The sequence below is a fragment of the Pinus tabuliformis genome, chromosome 1_2 (assembly GCF_031772625.1).
Source record: "Pinus tabuliformis cultivar Carrire ecotype Pingquan chromosome 1_2, CPIR1, whole genome shotgun sequence".
In the NCBI taxonomy this organism is placed as follows: domain Eukaryota; kingdom Viridiplantae; phylum Streptophyta; class Pinopsida; order Pinales; family Pinaceae; genus Pinus; species Pinus tabuliformis.
This window is the reverse complement of record NC_142298.1, coordinates 27,733,783-27,753,528: the sequence shown is the minus strand read 5'-3', so window position 1 is coordinate 27,753,528 and position 19,746 is coordinate 27,733,783. Positions and strand designations below refer to the sequence as shown.

The 19,746-nt window shown below is 37.0% G+C and overlaps 1 pseudogene; it reads left to right on the top strand.

Annotated features, from left to right (window-relative positions):
• Window positions 1-512: 512 nt before the first annotated feature.
• On the top strand, window positions 513-890 carry LOC149204202 (pathogenesis-related thaumatin-like protein 3.8 pseudogene; annotated as a pseudogene).
• The last annotated feature ends 18,856 nt before the right edge of the window (window positions 891-19,746 follow it).

Genomic DNA, 19,746 nt, shown 5'->3' with positions numbered 1-19,746 from the left:
GGAGTAGTGTTGGTTCATTGCATTGTGCTTTAGTAGTGTTTAACTTGCTTTCTGGTCTTAGCAATGGGGGGAAGAACGATAACAGTTTCGGTTTCAATTGCAACGACTGTATCTTTAGGATTAATGGTTTATCTTCAAGGTAAGGCCAAGGTGTTACTCTCTCGAATCTAATTTATTTTATTATACTATTAGAATTACACAAATAAGCGATGACTAAATATGTGTTTTATTTGCCAAATGGTGGAGTTGGAGCTACGAAATTTGTGATCCAGAATAAGTGTTCGTTCTCTGTGTGGGCTGTGGGAATTCCTGTTGGTGGCGGTCAAGCGCTAGGGCAGGGCCAATCATGGAGTGTTGACGTGCTCGCAGGAACAAGCGTAGGCAAATTTTGGGGACGAACAGGCTGTTCTTTTGACACCTCTGGTTAAGGCAGCTGCAACACTGGTGACTGCAGTGGCTTGCTCAGCTATTAAGCTGCTGGACGACCTCCTACAACGTTGGCTGAATATACTATGGATGGGGCCAACAATCACGAAACATATGACATCTATCTTGTTGATGGATTTAATCTCCCTCTCTCCATAACTCCCTCGGACAGTAGCTGCCCAACAGTTGACTATAACATCAACATAACTGCGAGCTGCCCTACAGAATTGAAAGTGGTCGATGGGTGTGACAGTGCTTGTGCCGCTCTTAATACTCCTCAACACTGGTGCATAGGAAACTATGCCAACAACTGCCCTCCTACCAATTATTCCAAGTTCTTCAAGGGGCAGTGCCCACAGGCTTTAATTATTCCAAAGACAATAATACTAGCCCCTCCACTTGCACATATTGTACTAATTACAACATCACCTTCTGCGCCTAATACCATCCTAGCTGTTAGGTAAACATATTTATTCTCTGTAGTACCATATTTCATAGTAATAAGGATACACTAGTATCACACAACGACTCCTATGCAATTGAAAGGGCGTGCAATTCATTGATATTGAATGATTACGAGCCTTCTCCAGGATTCAATTTAGATTGAATCCCCTATACGCTTTGTCATCGAATTCAAAATCATAATAATATGGCTGCATTCACATACATGCATGTTTCACGAAGTATATCGATGGTTGTTGAAATGATACTTTCAACTGCATTGTTTATTTTAGAAAACCGCATGTTTTTCCCTTGCGATGTGATCTAATCGTAGAGGGCAAATCACATCCATGTCGCTGCCTCCTTCTGTTCTCTTGAATTCTCCCGATGCGATGTTGCGATGTGATTCGATTGCCATATCACAGATCGCAACCCATATGGGTCAAGCCTCCCCCCTGTTTTTTCACCGAATGCGATTACGCGATGCGATCAAATCGCAAATCACAAATCGCATAATTCAACGAATGATGTACATGCATGCTATCTATTACGTGACGTGAAGTGAAAGCTTTGTTGACTGCCGTTTTTTGTCCATAAAGCTATTAAATGAAATTAATATAAATGTACTGTAGTGGGTAGATATAGGTGAAGTTTTTAAGTTTATTATTTTTTTTTCACGGATGTATTTTTTGTTTTACAGGACAAGTGAAAAGAAAAGTTAAGTCATTTTTTTAAAACATGAGAGAGGGGAAAAAATGCTGCAATGCATATGTAAGAACTCCGCGAGAGTAAGAAGAATTTTTTTTTACACAGCAGTGTAAACTTATACAGCAGAGACAGATTTTTTAATGTAATGCACAATAGTGAATGTAAGAAATAAAAAATTTACACAAAACAGTGTAAATTTTTTCTGAGGAGAGACAGAGTAAAAGTTTTTTTTTTTTAAACCGAAGTGTTCTTAGTGAAATCCCTCTGATAGAGGTAGAATTTTCTTTGTAATAGTAGTATTATTAATGAATAGAAATCCTTTTTATGTGTGTGTGAAAACTCTGTCTTCCCAGAACCAATTTTTGTTCCTCTGTGTTAAAACAGAGAATTGTTTTGTTCTGTTCAAGCTATTTTTGTTTTGGAATTAAACAGAAAATTACCAACATGGTCTCAGAGCTTGTCCAGGCTCTTTCAAGGTGTCAAAGAAGCTGAAGGAAGGATTTCTTGTTGCAGCAGCTTATCCAGCAGAGTGAAGACTCAGTCAAAAAAATTTCAAGGTATTTCTCAAGTTAGTTTGTGTGTTACTGCTAGGACAATCAGTTATTTTAATACATAGTCAAGTATTTTGAAGCATAGTTAAGAGTGTAAGAATGGTTGGAGCGAGCACTAGCATGGGTATCTGTAATACTCAGCTCCTACAGTTTAATGGGAAAGACTATGACTATTGGGCAATAACTATGAGAGCTTTGCTTGCTTCTGAAGACCTATGGGAATTTGTTGAGGATGGTTTTGAAGAACCAACAGATGAAAATTAGTTTAATAATTTAACTCAGGCAGAGAAAGACCTGTTGAAGAGCAACAAGAAGAAGGATTCTAAAGCCCTCTACTTTTTGTATCAAGCAGTGCATGAGAGTGTGTTTCCAAGGATAACAGTAGCTAAGAGATCCAAAGAAGCATGGAAAACTCTCAAGACAACCTATCAAGGCATGGAGAAAGTGAAGAAAACAAAACTACAGTTGCTGAGGAGAGATTTTGAGAATCTTTGCATGAAGGAGTCAGATAATATTGACTCGTTCTTCACACATGTGATTGGTCTGGTCAAACAGCTAAGGTCTCATGGAGATATTCTTGAAGAAAGGAGGATTATGGAGAAATTATTGTGGATCTTACCCTCAAGGTTGGATGTGATTGTCACCACCATAGAAGAGACAAAGGATCTCACAAACTTCTCAGTTGATGAACTACATGCATCACTGATAACACATGAGCAGAGATTGATTAGAAATGAAAACTCATCTCTAGAGCATGCCTTCAAGACCCAGATGTTCTTTGGAAGAGGAAGAGGTCAAGGCAGAGGAAACAAGAGAGGAAGAGGTATAAGCCAAGACAAAGGTGGAAGAAATAGTCCAGCAAATGCTCAAGGAAGAGGCAGCAATCCAAATCAGAACCAAGGCCAAGGAAGTAGCCAACAAAGTGGACAACATCATGCTCAAGGACAAAGGTATGATAAATCCAATGTCCAATGTCACTATTATAAAAAATATGGGCATTATGCAAATGAATGTAGGAAGAAACATCATGATATGAGTAATAGAACTAGTGCAAATTTCACTAGAGAAAATATCAGCCAAAATAATTTGTTTTTAGCTTGTAATATGGCTAAAGAAAAGAGTGAAGATGTATGGTTTCTAGACTCCGATTGCAGTAACCATATGACATGAAAAATAGCCCTGTTTTCTATGTTAGATCAGAATGTGAAGTCAAAAGTCACACTAGGGATTGATAATAAAGTTTCTGTTATGGAAAAAGGAGAAGTAAATATCTTAAGAAAGAAAAGTGAAAAGAAAACCATAGTAGATGTTTATTATGTTCTTGGAATGAAATGTAACCTCTTAAGTATTGGAAAACTTACTCAAAAGGATTACAATGTTTTTTTTGTGGATGATGTATGCACAATCATGGATAAAAAACCCAACAAACAATGTATTGTTGAAGTGAAGATGACAAGGAACAGGATGTTCCCTCTTAGAATGAAAGTAGATTTGAAAAATAAAGAAGAAATAGCAGCAGTGACTTAAGAGGCTTTCCAATGTGAACCAAAGGATGAAAATTGGTTGTGTCACTTAAGATTTGGACATCTCAACTTTGGAGGTCTTAACTTGTTGAGTAGGAAAGGAATGGTAAGAGGATTACCATTGATAGAGAAACCAGACAGCCTTTGTGAAGGTTGTATCTTGGGGAAACAAAAAAGAGAAATTTTTCCATCTAGAAAAAGCATAAGGGCAAAATCACCTTTAAGGATTGTCCACTCATATTTATTTGTACTGATGCAAACTCCATCACTTGTAGGCAGCCACTATATTCTAACATTTATTGATGATTTTACTAGAAAAACTTGGGTTTATTTCCTGAAGAACAAAAGTGAAGTGTTTGAAAGATTTTGCAATTTCAAAGCACTTGTAGAAAACCAAAGCGGGCTACATATCAAAGTTCTAAGAACTGATAGAGGAGGTGAGTATATCTCCAAACAATTTCTACGTTTTTGTAGAGAAAATGGAATTCATAAGCAGTTTACGACTAGGTACACTCCGCAGCAAAATGGAGTTGCCGAAATAAAGAATAAAACAAACATGGATATGGCAAGGAGCATGTTAAAGGAAAATCATTTGCCAAACGATTATTGGGCTGAAGCTATACACTATGCAGCATACATTTTGAATAGATGCCCTGCAAAAGAAGTCATGAACAGAGTGCCGGAAGAAGCATGGAGTGGGACAAAGCAAGGAGTCACCCACATGAAAGTTTTTGGATGTGTGGCTTATGCACACATTCCAGATCAGCTAAGGAAGAAGTTGGACAACAAAGGGGAGAAATGTATTTTCATTGGATACAATGAGAAATCCAAAGCTTACAGGTTGTATAATCCGTCCACCAAGAAGCTTATTGTGAGTAGAGATGTTCAGTTCATTGAGGAGGAAGCTTGGGATGGAAGCACAGATAAAACAGTGAATGTCAAAACCTCTTTGTCACATGATGAAGATGATGAAGAGATGGCTGAAATACATCCCCAAACAGTAGCACCAACACAAGGACAGCAAGATATACCCTTGAGGAGAAATGAAAGTGCTTCTCCAAGCACATCACAAGGAGGAAATTCAAGTGCTTCTTCAAGCACTTGTACATCAAATGAAATAGGTAAGAAGTTCAGAAATTTAAGTGATATTTATGAACAAGAAGCAGCAAATGAAGGTATGAACTCTTTATTTTCTTTATATTCTCATGTTGATGACCCTGTTCATTTCGAAGAAGCAATTAAGGATAGGAAATGGATAGAAGCTATGGATGAGGAGATCAATGCCATAGAAAGAAACAAGACATGAGATTTAGTTGAACTACCAAAAGGAAAGGGAGTCATTGGAGTTAAATGGGTCTACAAGACCAAGAGTAACGCTGAAGGCAAAATAGAAAGACACAAGGCAAGACTGGTTGTCAAAGGATATAAGCAGCAGTATGGGAGAGACTATGAGGAAACTTTTCCACCAGTTGCTAGAATGGAAACAATGAGAGAAGTGTTGTCCATAGTAGCACAAAACAAGTGGAAAGTTTACCAAATGGACGTGAAGTCAGCATTTCTAAATGGAGTTTTAATGGAAGAGGTTTACATTGAACAACCTTTAGGATATGAAAAGAAAGGCCAAGAGCACAACATGTGCAGATTGAAGAAAGCTCTTTATGGGTTGAAGCAAGCACTAAGAGCGTGGTACAGTAGGATAGATTCCTATCTACTAGAAAACCGATTTGAAAAGTGTGAGGGAGAACCCACTCTCTACATCAAAGAAAAGGATGGTAAATTACTAATTGTTGTGTTATATGTTGATGATGTTATTTTCACAAGTAATGATGATTATTTTATTGAAAATTTCAAAACAGTCATGAAAGAAGAATTTGAAATGACTGACATGGGTTTGCTGAGATACTTCTTAGGAATAGAAGTAGAACAAAATGGAAATGAGATTTTTATCCCACAAGAGAAATATGTTAATGAAGTGTTGGAAATATTTAATATGCAAGAGAGCAAGGCAACAATCACTCCCACAGTGATGGGATTAAAACTTAGCAAAGAGGATAGCAACAAAGATTTTGATCCTAGTTTCTACAAGAGCATAGTTGGCAGCCTCATGTATTTGACTACAACTAGGCCGGATATAATGTATGGTGTTAGTTTAATTTATAGATTCATGGAGAGGCCAAAAGAAGCACGTTAACAGGTAGAAAAAATTATTATGAGGTATGTTAAAGGTACAAAAAGGTTTGGCATTTTATATACTACTTAAGAATGTGCAGATTTAATTGGATACACTGATAGTGATTGGGCTGGAAGTGTAGATGATCGGAAAAGCACATCCGGTTACGTTTTTCACATGGGTTCAGGAGCCATTTCATGGGCTTCTGAAAAACAACCTATTGTAGCATTGTCTATAGTAGAGGCAGAATATGTGGCAGCTACAACAACAACATGTCAAGCAATTTGGATGAGAAGGACGTTAAAGAGTTTATGTCAAGAGCAAGAACAAGTAAAAGAAACTGTGATCTTTTGTGACAATAGCTCAGCTATTGCATTATCCAAAAATTCTGGGTTTCATAAGAGAATGAAACACATTGACACAAAGTTTCATTACATCAGGGAATTGGTAAACAATAGAGAAATTGTTTTAGTCCACTGCAGAACTCAGGAGCAGGTTGCAGACATTTTGACCAAATCATTGGGGCATAAAAGTTTTGAATTTTTGAGGAAATGTCTGGGTATGACTGTAACCCAGCAGTTGAAATTAAAGGGGAGTGCTGAAATGATACTTTCAACTACATTGTTTATTTTAGAAAACCACATGTTTTTCCCTTGCGATGTGATCTAATCGCAGATTGCAAATCACATCCATGCCTGCTGCCTCTGTCTATTCTCTTAAATTCTCCCGATGCGATGTTGCAATGCGATTCGATCGCCATATCATAGATCGCACCCATGTGTCAAGCCTCCCCCCTATTTTTGCACCGAATGCAATTGCACAATGCGATCAAATCGCAAATCGCATGATTCAACGGTTGATGTACAGGCATGCTATCTATTACGTGACGTGAAGTGAAAGCTTTGTTGACCGTCGTTTTTTGTCCGTAAAGCAATTAAATGAAATTAATATAAATGTACTGTAGTGGGTAGATATAGGTGAAGTTTTTAAGTTTATTATTTTTTTTCACGGATGTAATTTTTGTTTTACGGGACAAGTGAAAATAAAAGTTAAGTCATTTTTTTTAAAACATGGGAGAGGGGAAAAAACGCTGCAGCGAGTATGTAAGAACTTCACGAGAGTAAAAAGAATTTTTTTTTGTACACAACAGTGTAAACTTATACAGCAGAGACAATTTTTTAATGTAATGCACAACAGTGAATGTAAGAAGTAAAAAATTTACACATAGTAGTGTAAATTTTGCTAAGGAGAAACAGAGTAATTTTTTTTTTTTTAAATCCAAGTGTTCTCGGTGAAATCCCTCTGATAGAGAGAATTTTCTTAGTAACAACAGTATTATTAATGAATAGAAATCTTTTTATGTGTGTGTGAAAATTCTATCTTCCCAAAACCAATTTTTTCTCCTCTGTGTTAAAACAGAGCATTGTTTGTTCTGTTCAAGCTATTTTTGTTTTGGAATTAAACATAAAATTCCCAACAATGGTGATATAGTTGAGATTGATTGATGTTAAGACGATCATAATTGATTACGATGTTGGAATTAATGTTCCGCTATGGCATTCTTAGTTGAGATTGATTGATGTTAAGACGATCATAATTGATTACGATGTTGGAATTAATGTTCCGCTATGGCATTCATATTATCTTCTGAGCTGTTTTCACACAATCTTCTGAGCTGTTTTCACACAGATGCAAGTTCCACGCAGCGTCGCAATCGATCATATCAGAATGTTGTTAGAGGTTAAAGTTCATTAAGATTTTGGAGTTAAAATTTTGAAGAGGCCATTTTTATTAAATTTTATTTCACTTCATTTAATCGGTAAATAGTTATAATATATTGAATTAATATCACATGTTAATTAATTTTTTAATTTTGAAATAAAATATTCTAAAATATCTTATTTAGGTTATTAAATTTTTATTTATTTAATAATTATGGATGATTAAATTTAAATTATAAAAATTTATTCCAAAATAAATATATAGATTAGGCATCATTTTTAATAATCATCAAAATAGTTACCAACACAATTATTTTGGAAATTAATTTTAGCATTTGATTTGACCATGGTTGGTGAGAGTTGATGAGGTTGATAAATTTGAGCATGGTTGATGAGAGTTGATGAGGTTAATAGATGTATATCAATTGAGTTAGTAGATGTGGTTGACCATGGTTAACCTTGGTTCCCCTTGGTTGACCATATTCTACCATTCTACCATTCTTGGTTGATGACTATAATTGTTCATAAATGACCATTATATTTTTAATATTATTTACATAAATATTATTATTAATAATATGTATATTTATAATAATAATATTATTATTATCAATAATTTTAATATGAATGTTAATATTAACATGATTGTATTTTTAATATTATTTACATAAATATTATTATTTATAATATATATATTTACAGTAATAATATTATTATTAATAATAATTTTAATATCAATGTTAATACTAACATTATTGTATTATATTATGTTTTTAATAAAACAACATATTAAATGTTACTAATAATATTAGTGATAAAATTAATGTTAATATAAAATTTAGTATATATCCCTATTAGATTAATAATGCAATATTGTTATTGTTATAATTAATGTAATATTATTATGATTACTAATAATATTATTGTTAATATTATTATTTTAATATAAAACTAAAATAATTATAAAATTAATTTACTATTAAAAAATTAAGAGAATTTAATATTATTATAAATCTAATAAAACTTAATATTTTTCTTTAAGAAAAACTCTCGTGAGTCTTAGCTGTCTTTTCTAGGAAAAACCCCATAGGAAAAACCCCATAGGTCTTAGCTGACTTCATTATGCTTCGTTTAATTTGATGTTAGACTATAGAAATATTCCCCCTTTAAATTCAAATCTTATCATAACTTTAAAATCTTATCATAACTACCTTTCTAATAACTACTTTTCCTCTTGATTTGTTTCTAGAATTTTTTTGCTAGTATTATTGTGATCTATTTTCAATCTTGTAAAGATTGAATAAAAAATATAACACACTCATAATTTTCTCGAGAGAAACCAATGCCAGAAAAGCCTCTATCAAAAGAGATTTGTTTTTTTTGGCACTGTTTTGATAAATTTATTTTTTATTTTGGAACTGCTTTGCTTATATCTATTAGCTAGGGGTTGTAGGCATGCTTTTCTTATAGCTATTAGCCAGGGGTCGTAGGCATCCTTTATCTTACAATTCCTTTTATAATAAATCCTAGCTTCACCTTATAATTTTTTTTATAATAAATCTTTTCATATTCTATAAATATAACTATTAAAATTTATCTTACTTTATCAAATTGAAGTCGAAATTGAAATTTGATTAGCATTATTGATTTCCCTAGCTAGAAATACATGTTTTATTTTTTCCATTTATTAAAATTAATGCTAACACAAAACTAATTTTACATGTTCATGAACATTAGCATGACTTTTTTTGCTGTGCTAATTTAATTGAGTTCATGTAAATTTTTAAAAAAATTAATCTTAGTTATCAATTCATGTGATTTAATTTATATATTATATTTTTTTAACTTTTTATTGTTCTATATATTATTATAAATCTATCCATTAAATTTTATAGTATTATTATTTTGTATTTTGTATGTTTATTTATTTATTTTTAATTCTATATATTATTATAAATCTCATTTAATTGAGTTCATGTAAATTTTAAAAAAAATTAATCTTAGTTATCAATTCATGTGATTTAATTTATATATTATATTTTTTTAACTTTTTATTGTTTTATATATTATTATAAATTTATCCATTAAATTTTACAGTATTATTATTTTTTATTTTATATGTTTATTTATTTATTTTTAATTCTATATATTATTATAAATCTATCGGTTAAATTTTATAGTATTATTATTTTGTATTTTGTATGTTTATTTATTTATTTTTAATTGCGAGATCTGGTAGTAACTATTTTCATTGTAGTCCGTTACAGTCTTGGCCATTACTTGTGCGAGTTTTCATTTCGTATCCGTTTACTCCTCTCCTTTTTTTACAACAGTGATGTGCCGCTTCATCACCAAATAGTGGAAATGAAAGTGAAAGCTAATACAAATGGAGTATATTTCCACACTATTTTGTGGAATGCGACTCCACCACGCCTCATGATCATCCAATGTACACTCTATAACCGACTATAATAACTCAGGTGACTTTTGAAATCTTGGAAACCAAATCTTTTGACTATAGTCACAACTTTTTGAAGGGACAAATCTTTTGAATATAGTCGCAATTTTGTGAAGCGATTTCTTTTTAAGGAACTTTTGTAGTTTTTGGTTGAATTGAAATAAATATTTTATTAGTTTCTGTTTTTTTTGAAATAACAATTAAATTTGTAATTTTAACTAATCTCTATCAAATTATGTTAAATTAGATAATAAAATATATCAAAAAAATCTTCAAAACATATAGCAAGTAGAGTATGATGCTATAGAACCAAATTCTGTCCAATTAAATAATAAAATGTCTAATAACTCTCCAAGACTTAACTATAGAGTATGATGTTTTTGAATATAATTTTAAACTTCATGATGCTTTTGAATATCAGGAATTGTTCGAAAAGTTATGGAAATTTTGGTTATATTTAGTTGTTAAATTTTAAAATTTTAGGTGTCTTAGACGTTTTTATAGTGCTGAATTTATTTCCATCATCAAAAACACGATTAAAATATTATATCTACAAATTTTCTTGAAATTTTTTTGTCGAGGCAATTTCTCCGCGTACCTTCAACCTGGGTAGACGGCTCCTTTGAATATAACCCCGTAAACTTCCGCTGTACAGCAATCACTTGGGCACCTAAAATGTCACATACCTAGCTCTTGCATTAAAACATATATCGAAGGAAAATTTTTTGATAAGGTAATTATATCATATTCAAACTTACCTATGTGAATAAAAGGTAGGTCTCCACCCTTTAACTATATATATATTCTATCGAATATGTGGCATGAATATTCATAACAGATATAACGCATGATTGGTACATTCAACTCACGGTTATATAACATGATTAATACAATCAAAGGTATAGCATAATTGATACAGATCTCTCATAGTTTTCAAGGTTTGATGTTTGTCTTACTAGCTCTACATATGGCTAACCCTACTCGACTATGGTAACGAATAGTTCTTATATTTATTTGCAAGTGTTAAACCCCCAACTGCCCTTAGGCATGCAGGCGACCCCTCCTCATTACACCTGGACCCGCTTTCAATGTCTGTCTGTCTGATCACGTGATCGGCCATGGCTCCACAGGCTGGATCCTTCCCGCCTTTGGCACATTGGCAATACCGCCAAGATCTACGGCAGAGAGAAGTTGATAATATCCAACGCTGGAGATTTCTCCACGTCACAGGGTTATGGGTTAATGTTTATAAAGTCAAGTTCCGCGATCATCGGGGTTTTGCTGTTTCCATTTGGCGCTTTCGAGCTTGGAATAACGCTCTGCTACCACTGGGCGCTCGCTCCACCATTCCTGCTCCGGTCTTCTCAGCTGTCTCGGCAATGCATGCAATCTCGATAGGGCATAGTCGCTCCAAGCCAGGTAATGTTACAGTTGTTTACTGGTTTTACGTTATTTGTCAGGAGTGCTAACCTCAGCTGCACAGTATAACGACCTCCATGTTTTAATGACAGGTACAGACGTGCTCGCAGCCGTGGCTTCTACAGCGGCATAAGCTGCCCTCTGATGCCATTAACTAGACATGCACAGGTACCCTTGCCGACATGAATTCCTTCCTCATAATGCAAACTGTTAGTTAAGATTTTGTTTAAGTTTGCCGGAGGGTTTATGCTCTTTCATTTTAATTTCTCCACCACCTTTCTTCGGTTGGCGCAGATGGATCTTTACTGCCTGCTTGTTTCAGGCCATACCCTTTGGGTTTGAGTATATGAAGCCCGCCATATGTTCCCATCGTCTTCAGCAGTTTTTAAGTTGAACTCTCGGTTATTATTCCAGCTACCCAGTGGCTATCTTTGTAGTGAATTCTGGGAACATTGGTTTATTTGTATAAGTGCTATCTGGACGAACTTTGCCCACATAATTTCTTTTTAAACTATCTCGACTAATATAGAATGTGAATATCTTGTGGATTGCATTGATATCTCGGTTCTATTGTTTATTTGTAACACACTGTTATTTTTCTGGATATTTCTTTCGTCTTTCTTTATTGTTATTCCCCGTAACGGTTTAGAGCGCAACATTATTTCTTATTTGATTAAGCACATTCTCTAGAATTATTTCTTTGCTGTATATGATGTTGACGGGGGTTTGGAAGATGGCATACGCCGCTTTTCAATCCACCCTGAGAGCCCAGCCAGTGCTCACGCCTGCATCTAACCTCATAGATGTCTGGCAGACTCGGCGAGGGTTAAGAAAGTGACTTGCGGTCACACAGATTTAAAGTTTCATTATATGATGTTCTGTTATTGTTCGGTCATGGACTCTTTCTGTCATTTACAGCTTATTCGCAGTTATTTATTACCAATTATTTGGAAGTTGACTGTATACGATTCTAAGATGAATGTGAGAATGCCTATACGTTTATTTCATCGTCGTAACAACATTTCTCTTTACTTGTTAAATGAAGGTTATTATCTTTCAGCACAGATGCTATTGCATGCGGCTCTAAGCTAGAGATTATTTGTTTACTCCTAAATTTATAAATGTTCTAAGCTCGACAATGTTATTAGAACTGTTCATTTACATCTATAGCAGCTCCTATATTATTTTATTTTCTTAGGATAGGTTCGAGCATGAGCCTAGGCTTACTATCTATCTTTTCGGTGGCCGTGAGGACCGCAACAGTGGTCTCAAGCCTCTGCCGACCGTAAAGATTTCTCCAGTCACAGCTTGTTTTGCTTTGGTCTTAACCTTCACGGCCGTACCCTGGCATTCATCAGGTCTTTATAAACTAAAGTCTCGACGACTCTTTTCAGGTTATGCGTTACTTATAACACAATTATTCAGGCTACAGAAGCCCTTCGAATATTATAATAGATGTTTAGAACTATTAATACTATTCCCTCAAGTTTTGTCCTTCGCCGAGTATTCAGCCCTGCATAACAAACCCTAGCCCCTCCGTTATCTCATTCTATTTTTACAAGAAGTCTTTCATGCCACGGTATGCCGAGTTGAGTAATTGTCCTATTTGTCTTATTGGCATACATTATTATATCAACTTCCTGTTTGCAGTTATTCTATTGCTTTAAGTGTAGCTGCGGGGTTTCCATTTTCTACTGCTATTACAAAGTACTTATAAGTATTCTAATGTAACCCTTTGGTACAAACAATCGTAGAGTATTATGGTTTCAGCTACTTACCTGGTTATCGCTTATTGAGACAGCTCTTCAATACTCCTGCAAAATTCCTGTGTCAAGCTCGTTATCCTCCCAGCCTCGAGACTTGTCCTTCGGGACCTGAGTCTCCCCCCGAGCTTATGCTTACCGGATCCCAATCCTCAGTAAGACAACACCTTATGTTTTGACTATATGGTCTCTACCAGACTTAGTCCAAAACCAGGTATGTTTCTTGTTTCTTTCTCCTTGTGTGTCACTACAGCACAATGTGAAAGAAACTCTTCACCCTTTCCTTTTTCCTGGAAATCCTTCCAGTTAAGGAAGGTGGTTATTTTCAGTTCCATTAACTGTTTTCCCTTTTGGGAAACTCAATGCTCTCCTGAGTAATTCTTTAATCATTGCTTTAATGCATCATTCAAATTAACAAATTATTTCTTTAAAGAAAATAAGTTCTCAATGTCATTCAGTTTTACCACAGTAAACTTTCAATAATTACATTTACGGGGTCATCACATCTTCCCCCCCTGAGTTGGGACATCGTCCCGATGTCCAATGCTCTCAAACAGCTCCGGATAAGCTTTTCGAAAAAGCTCTTCATCTTCCCAAGTGGCCTCCTCCGGCCCATAGTGCTGCCACTGCACTTTAATTTGGGTAAAAACCCGCTTCCGCAGCTGTACTTCTCTCCGGTCGAGAATGTTCAGCGGTTCGACTGAGACCTCTCCTTCCGGTTCGACCTGCAAACAATACCAGTGTCAGTTTTCTATCTCTTGGCACTTCTTCAATTAGTTCAATTGAAAATAACTCTTACCCGTATATCCTGCCACTTAATCACATGCTTTGGATCATAAATATACTTTTTAAGCATGGAGACATGGAAGACATTATGAATTCTAATGTGGCTGGGTAAGGCTAGCTGATATGCTACTGGCCCAACTCTTGCCAAGATCTGGAAAGGTCCAAAATAACGAGGCACGAGTTTGGCACAACTGCTCCATTGCAAGGTACTCTTCCTCGCTTGTATTCTTATGTAAACGTGGTCACCCACCTGATACTCTTTGAACCTTCTTTTTCGATCTGCAAAATTCTTTTGCCGATCCTGAGCGGCCTTCAGGTTAGCTCGCACCTTTTTAACCATGTCCTCCATTCCTTTGAGCATTTCAGGTCCCAATCTTAACTTATCTTACGGGCCACTCCAATTTGAGGGCGTCCGACATTTGCGTCCATACAAGACTTCAAATGGAGACATTTGAATTGATGTGTGATAACCATTGTTATAGGCGAATTCCACCAGGTGCAGATAATCCTCCCACTGAGTCGGTTTTTGCATTACACATGCTCTCAGCATGTCTTCCAACACCTGATTCACTCTCTCCGTCTGCCCGTCAGTCTGGGGATGGTATGTTGTACTAAAATTTAGCTGTGTACCCAGTTCTGCAAATAATGCTTTCCAAAAGGCGGATGTAAAATTCACATCTTGGTCTGATATTATAGTCTTCGGAAGCCCGTGAAGTCTGAACACATTCTGCATAAATATGTGTGCAATTTGGACTGCCCTATAAGTCGATTGCACTGGGATAAAATGGGTTGCTTTACTCAGTTTATCAACTACCACCATAATAGAGTCATTATTTCTCTTTGTTCTAGGCAACCCAATGATAAAATCCATGGATATAATTTCCCATTTCCATTGCGGAATTGGTAGGGGCTGCAATAACCCAGCCGGATGCTGATGCTCTGACTTGATCTGCTGGCATTCTAGACATCGCGCCAAATATTCAGCTACATGTCTTTTCATTCCTGGCCAGTAGTACTCCTTTCGAAGTGCAGCAAGCATTTTCTGATATCCAGGATGGCCTGCGTAATGACTGGTATGAAATTCATTCAGAATTAGATCTCTAATATTATTGTCATTTGGTACAAACAGTCTCTTTTTATAAAACAACATTCCATCTTTGTTCACTTCATAATCTTGCTGGTTTTCCTGGCTGGATAGTGACTTTTGCTGCTTCATTCGCTGATATTCGGCATCCAAGTTTGCTGCTGTTTTTATCTTTTCTTGCAAGGAGTTCTCCCACTTGCTGAGAGTAACTTCATATAAATAATGTACCTTTCGGCTTAGAGCGTCTGCTACGCGATTTTCTTTTCCTTTCAGATGCTTGATATCAAAATCGAATCCGCTTAAGAAATCTGCCCAACGGGCTTGCCTTTCATTCAGGGTAGGTTGACTGAAATAATTTGTCAAGCTATGATGGTCTGTTAATAGCAGAAATTTCTTACCCAAAAGATAATGTCGCCACATTTTGAGGGCATGTATAACAGCTGCCAACTCTAAATCGTAGGCAGAGTACTTCTGCTCATGTTCCTTCAGCTTTCTTGACTCATAGGCGATCACTCTTCCTTCTTGCATTAACACACCTCCAACGCCTTCTCGACTAGCATCGGTGCATAATACATAATCCTTATTAGGATCAGCTATGCTCAAAACGGGGGCCGTAGTGAGTAAGTGTTTAAGTCGTTCAAAACTTTGCTGACATTCCAAAGTCCATCTGAATGCCCTTCCTTTCTTTTGTAGAGAGGTGATAGGATATGCCACTCTCGAAAACCCCTCCACAAATCTCCTGTAGTACCCTGCTAACCCCATGAAAGATCTGATGTCTGCCACGTCCTTGGGCACAGGCCAATTCATTATGGTTTTAATTTTCTCAGGATCCACTGCAATCCCTTACTTGGTGATCACATGGCCTAAGTATTGAATCTCTTCTTTGTAGAAGTCGCACTTGCTGAATTTAGCATACAGCTAATGCTCTCGCAAGGTTTGCAGCACTATCCGGAGGTGCTCCTCGTGTTCCTCCCTGGAACGAGAGTAGATCAGAATATCATCAATGAATATTAGTACAAACTTGTTTAAAAACTGATGGAACACGCTATTCATCAAACACATGAATGTGGCAGGTGCATTAGTCAATTCGAAAGGTAACACTACAAATTCGTAGTGTCCATATCGGGTTCTGAATGCGGTTTTTGCAATATCTTCTTCTTTAATTCTGATCTGATGATAACCAGATCGCAGATCGATTTTGGAGAATACCATCGCCCCCTTGACCTGGTCAAAAAGCTCATCAATTCGAGGTAAGGGGTATTTGTTTTTGATTGTGAGTTTGTTTAGCTGCCGGTAATCGATACACATTCGAAAGGTTCCATCTTTCTTCTTGACAAACAGCACCGGTGCTCCCCATGGAGATACGCTGGGACGGATATAATTTTTATCCAATAATTCTTGTAATTGCATTTTCAGCTCAGTCAACTCAGGTACACTCATCCTATAAGGTGTCCGCGACACTGGGACAGCACCTGGTATTAACTCAATGGTGAAGTCAATATCCCGTTTCGGAGGTAATCCAGGAATTTCCTCTGGAAACACATCCGCGAATTCCTTTATTACTGGAAGATGGTCTAGCGGACCCCCTTTATCTTTGGTTTCTGCATAATTTATTTGAATGGCATACACTTGACATCTTTTCCGAATGCATTTCACTAACTGAGACGCAGTGATAGGCCGGACCTGCACTGGTCGTTTAATTCCCTGCATCTCCTGTTCCAATCCCAGGTCATCTTTGAATCGTATAGCTTTTGTTTTGCAGTTTACTAAAGTGCAATGCTTTTCTAACCAATCCATTCCAATCAGGACATCATAGGACCCAAGTGGAAGCATATTCAAATCTGCTACCACCGGCTGTCCTGCCACCATTATGGAGCAGTTCCTAATTTTTTCCATTACCCGCCTCTTAGCCCCTGTAGCTAGCTGTACCAGCCATGAGTTCTTAAATTTTTCAGGCTGCAATTTACACTGTTCAACTATCTTGGGACTTATATAACTTAAAGTAGCTCCTGGATCAATCAGAACAGTGATAGAAAGGTCTGAGATTTTACCTTCGAATTCCACCATGGTGGGCTGATATTCTGTCTGGCGGTCGTCCAAAGCTGCATTAATTTTGTGCACACTTCGTCCCACGTCGCCCACAATTGATGCCTCATGAATCTGAGAGATCTGGTCAGCTCCCTTCAGCTGCGGACAGTTCTTGACATAGTGGGGACCGCCACAGCCCCAGCACTGTACTGAGGGTCTGTTTACTCCCTCGTTGTCCAATTTAATGGATGGCTCTCCCATTCTAGTTTCATTACCAGGCTTGGGTCTGAATGAACTCCTTGGTGCTGCTTTGCCACTCTGACCTTTGACACTTCCCTTAGCTCCACCAACTCGGCCACCTCTATTGTTTCCCACAACTTTACTACCCTTTTTCTCATTCCATTTCCTGTTGGTACTGTCCCCTTTCTGTTTGCTCTGCTGGTAGCACATTCTTGCTTTACGGATGGCTTCGTCCATGGTTCTGGGATTTTCAAATTCAATCCTTTCTCTCATATACATGGACAAACTGCTAACGAACCTTTGCACCTTTGCTTTTTCTTCTTTAAGGTAAGGTACGCAACGGAGCAAGGAGGTGAATCGATTGATGAACTCATCCATAGTCTGCTGTCCCAATCGCAGATCATGAAATTCCTTTGCTTTTTCATCGTAGAAGCGCTCTGTCAAATACCTTTCTTTAAAGTATTTTTGGAATTTTTCCCATGTTATGGTTCGCTCGCTTACCCCCTTAACAAGTTTAACTTCTTCCCACCACAATGTTGCCTTTCCTTGCAACTGAAAAATGGCCAACCTCGCCTTCAGGTTATGGTCATACTCATATAGCTGGAAATATTTATTCATGTTAATCAGCCATGCTTCAGCCGCGTCTTCCTGCTCTCCATCGTAGTGTGGGGGTTTGATTTTCCGGAATTCACCTTGCAATTCCACCTTCTGCCGCTTTGAAGTCTGTTGTTCTGAGGCGTTATCAGATTGGTCTTTTCCATCTTCTGGAATCTCAGATTCTGCTTGGTATTGCTGCTCTTCTGTCGTTCTCTGTTGTTCTGCGCTTGGGTTGGTCAGTGGCGGATTTTGTTTTTCAGACAAGCTTTTTAGTATCCTTTCCTGCTCCATTGTCAAACGTGCGTTGTCTTCACGCAAGCGAGCCATTTCATTCTTCAGCTCTTGGACCGTTTCTAGTATAGCCAGATTTGTACTGCGGGTCTCCTCACCCAACTGCACCCACACTTCTGAGTTGTTTCCTGGATTCATTTTTCTTCTTGTTCGGATCTGGTCTAATCATACAACAGTCAATCTTGTGAGCCTTGGGGCATAATTTAGCACCCCAGTGGAAGAAATAACAATATCAATGCTGTAAAATTTTTGTTTAACCAGGAAGGAAATCTATAACACATATTTCTCATACCTAGAGGCTACAGTATGGGCAACCTGGGCTCTGATACCATATTGTCACATACCTAGCTCTTGCATTAAAACATATATTGAAGGAAATTTTTTTGATAAGGTAATTATATCATATTCAAACTTACCTATGTGAATAAAAGGTAGGTCTCCACCCTTTAACTATATATATATTCTATCGAATATGTGGCATGAATATTCATAACAGATATAATGCATGATTGATACATTCAACTCACGGTTATATAACATGATTAATACAATCGAAGGTATAGCATAATTGATACGGATCTCTCACAGTTTTCAAGGTTTGATGTTTGTCTTACCAGCTCTACATATGGCTAACCCTACTCGACTATGGTAACGAATAGTTCTTATATTTATTTGCAAGTGTTAAACCCCCAACTGCCCTTAGGCATGCTGGCGACCCCTCCTCATTACACCTGGACCCGCTTTCAATGTTTGTCTGCCTGATCACGTGATCGGCCATGGCTCCACAGGCTGGATCCTTCCCGCCTTTGGCACATTGGCAATACCGCCAAGATCTACGGCAGAGAGAAGTTGATAATATCCAACGCTGGAGATTTCTCCACGTCGCAGGGTTATGGGTTAATGTTTATAAAGTCAAGTTCCGTGATCATCGGGGTTTTGCTGTTTCGATTTGGTGCTTTCGAGCTTGGAATAACGCTCTGCTACCACTGGGCTTTCGCTCCACCATTCCTGCTCCGGTCTTCTCAGCTGTCTCGGCAATGCATGCAATCTCGACAGGGCTTAGTCGCTCCAAGCCAGGTAATGTTACAGTTGTTTACTGGTTTTACGTTATTTGTCCAGAGTCCTAACCTCATCTGCACAGTATAACGACCTCCATGTTTTAATGACAGGTACAGACGTGCTCGCATCCGTGGCTTCTACAGCGGCATAAGCTGCCCTCTGATGCCATTAACTAGACATGCACAGGTACCCTTGCTGACACGAATTCCTTCCTCATAATGCAAACTGTTAGTTAAGATTTTGTTTAAGTTTGTCGAAGGGTTTATGCTCTTTCATTTTAGTTTCTCCGCCACCTTTCTTCGGTTGGCGCAGATGGATCTTTACTGCCTGCTTGTTTCAGGCCATACCCTTTGGGTTTGAGTATATGAAGCCCGCCATATGTTCCCATCGTCTTCAGCAGTTTTCAAGTTGAACTCTGGGTTATTATTCCAGCTACCCAGTGGCTATCTTTGTAGTGAATTCTGGGAACATTGGTTTATTT